Genomic DNA, 3,426 nt, shown 5'->3' with positions numbered 1-3,426 from the left:
TGATGGGATGCACACGAGAAGCTGAATAACACACGTTATCCGTCAAGTGCCGTCGATCTTGAATCGCTGTCGAACACAAGATGCACAAAGCAGCTCTCGTCCTGCCTTATTCTCAGCTGACATCACAAGGTGTATGAATGCCGGCTCGCATCACGTCAGTAATGGCGTACGCTGTAAAGATGCCTCAACGTGAAGTGACCACTTTCCTCCAATAATTCCAGCGGTGTTGACATGCCACAGCAGGAACGACATGTTAGAGAAAAGCGCTGGCAGCATGTACAGAAGAGACACAGATATAAACGGCGCCTCAAGAGAGCTGCGATATAACACAACAAAAAAAATGGAACCAGAGCAGATAATATATTGCTTTCCCAGTGTTTTAATTAGTTATTAGGCACATTTCCTATGTATTATTTTGTTTGTGTTATCTTCTAATGACACAGAAGAGAGATTTTTTATTTTTTTTTGCTGCTTACAATCGTCTTTTTTTCTCACCAGAATAAAATTATCTGTTTTGGAGAATGCATAATTCTAACCTGTTTCTCCTAAAGAAATAAGGAGCGAAAGAGTAAATTAATAGCAGCAGAAGCACAAGAAAGACAGGTGTGATTTTGCTGTGCTCAAACCCAGAACCTTCAAATCAAATCAAATCAGGTTTATGGTCATGTTGCTGTACATACACAGTAGTACAGACGAGATGAGAGAGCGTTTCTTCAGGATTATTCAATCAACAAGTTTTGCAGAATGAACGTCTGGGATAAGACACTAAACATTCACTCCTGCTGTCTCCTGAAGGGGCTGCAGCGTCCATGCATGCCGCCATTCAACCTTGCGGCGGCGCTAACCACTGCATGAGAATGCTGCCCCGTAAAGCCATCATAATGCTTAATGTTGTTATTATAAATGTAAAGGAAATATGCATAGAACTTGCAAACAGATGTGCACTGAAAAGAAGAATATAAAGTATGTCCTGGGATATGGCTGAGCACTAAGAAAACTGTTGGATGGGATGTCCAACCTAACGAAGGCCCGGCTGCATGAAGGAACCTCCAGCATGCTCCCTCCCTGGGTCACTAAAAGCCTATCAGGTGCTTCCATAATGCAGCCCCCTCGCCCTCCATCTCTCTCCCTTTGGCTTAGGAGGCGCTCCAGTCCACGGCCACCTCGGCACGCAGACCTCCTGCAACGGAGGCTGTGGCCAGCGGTTGGTCCTGCCAGACAGGTTTTGCGGTCTAACAACCCCGTGTCTGGCACCACCTTCCACACAGGTGACGCGCTCCCAGCGGCCTGCTTTCATTGAGTTTAGTTTTGTTTACATAGGGCCAGTTCACAACATTGATTAGAAGAAGCAGAACATCAGATCCAATGATTTTTTTGAACAAGCACTTTGGTTTGGAGGCCGTTGTGGGGTCCCCACAAAGTAACACCTGGTCCAGGAGAGCCACTTAGAGCTCAGCGTGGTGCAGCAGCTTCACCCTGGTGACCCTCAGTGAGCCTCCAGGCTTTACCTGCTTTCTGTATTTAATGTGTGTCAAGGTGAGATCATGAGTTGATCATTATTTATTTGTGTGTTGGCATTGTTGTATCACCATTAAAATGATAACGTCTGGACGTGGCTAAATAGGCTAACCAGCATGCTACATAACATATTAACAACAGCACAGCGCCCACTGTCACAGGCATCAGCTAAAATAGATGTCACAGTCAGTGGTCAAACTCTGAAAAAAGTTTGGCCACTGCCCACCCAAATGACTTCAAACTCAACACTGCACTTCCTTGAATTCCCAGCAATGCACTTGTTAAGTTTAAACAAGATTAGATGTAATGTTTTTAAGACGTGCAGAGAGCAGACGAACACACACATAGAGAGATTCCTTCATTTATTAACATAGCTTATCTACATATAAACTTCAGTTTTTTACCGATTTGTCATTAATGTTAATGACAAATCGGTAAAAAACTGAAGTTTATATGTAGATCTTAGAAGCTCATTTATGCTGAGTTGAGGCTTTAATTTGATTATTGAGACAAATGTATGAGATTGTGAAGACTCATTTATAAGGCAAACAAGTTTTTATTTAAATCTTAAAGTCACTTTAAGAGCTGATTAGTTAAAGATTTGACCAAAACAAACCAGCGCCTTCCCCATCCCCTCACTTTCATTTATGAGCAAAACGGTTCTGTCCATAAGAGTCAACAAAAAAATATTCCAGCAGCATCTATTAGCACACAGCAGCTCTGTAAAATACACAGAGTGGGCTTTATCTACGTTTCAACATTATCTCCACTTTACTGTTTCCTCCTTCTCTTTGCTCGTTTCTGCTCCACTTTGTGTGTTTCCACAGTCGTGTTTGGAGCACAAACAGAAAAGTGTTTTTTAAAACGTACAGTCCACCAATTTGAAAAAAGTGGATTTTGTTGTTCTGTGTTACACTCATGGGGGAATCCGTCAGTGACCTGTGTCGGCTGAACCTGACAGGTGCTGCAAATGTTTTATACCTGAGTCTGACCTGAGACTCAGAGTTATGTTTTGGTTTTATTTCTTCCATTGCTGATGATTAGATTGCCAGGCTAATACTGTGGCTAGTGTCTCTTTTCCTCTCCTCCCACTGATGTGAACACAGGGAGGAACATGAACACAGAACACTGGCACAGTTTGGAAGAGAGAGAGAGAAAATTCATAATAAATTACATTTGAAAATAACGAAACCCAAACCAATCGGGATGTTTTACAAAACCCAGCCTAAAGCACTTGTCAGACATGGGATACGCTGCTGTTTCATCAGTCTGGAAAAGTGATGACATTCAAACATAAGTCAGTTTTACATTAATCTTTCAGATGTACACACCAAGAGCCCCGGTGACATACGTGTGTGATCGGACAGTCGTCTGCATGAAGGTTCAAGAAGCTACGACTTAACGGAAAACTAAACATAAACTAGCATCAAGCTTATCAGCACAGAGAACAGGATCGGTCAGGATCCAGTGTATTTTTCTTCACCTCAGACAGATGAGCCGTCACACACAGAGTTACTGTTAAATCATTTGTTAGGTCCATCTACAGGTTGAGTCCTGATCTTCATCACTTCTGTTGGAATATTTTTATTTTACTATTATGGTCTGATAGGTTTTCTAAAAAGTCAAAATAGTTTTCGGTCATGTGAAGTGTTTTTTTTTAATTGCATACATTTATGGATTTCGCTGTCTTACAGCATAAAATGTGCTGCAGTAGTGTCATTATTATTATTATTGTGATGTGTTTCCATCACTATATGTACAATGTGACTTCTGTAATCTTCTAACTACCAAAACAACTTGTTGAATCTTGACTTTATGCAATAAAAAACTTAAGATACGTGTTGAAAGTACATAAATAGTTCATACATGAGTGATACCAGTTCCAAAGATTTCCATCCATTCTACAGA

The 3,426-nt window shown here is 41.2% G+C and overlaps 1 protein-coding gene across 2 annotated transcripts in view; it reads left to right on the top strand.

Annotated features, from left to right (window-relative positions):
- nlgn2b (neuroligin 2b) overlaps positions 1-3,426 on the top strand; it is a 51,397-nt gene that overhangs the window by 20,285 nt on the left and 27,686 nt on the right. The gene's annotated exons all lie outside the window — the stretch shown is intronic.

This window comes from Stegastes partitus, unplaced genomic scaffold (assembly GCF_000690725.1).
Source record: "Stegastes partitus isolate 25-593 unplaced genomic scaffold, Stegastes_partitus-1.0.2 Scaffold626, whole genome shotgun sequence".
Classification (NCBI taxonomy): domain Eukaryota; kingdom Metazoa; phylum Chordata; class Actinopteri; family Pomacentridae; genus Stegastes; species Stegastes partitus.
This window is presented reverse-complemented; position numbering and strand designations above follow the sequence as displayed.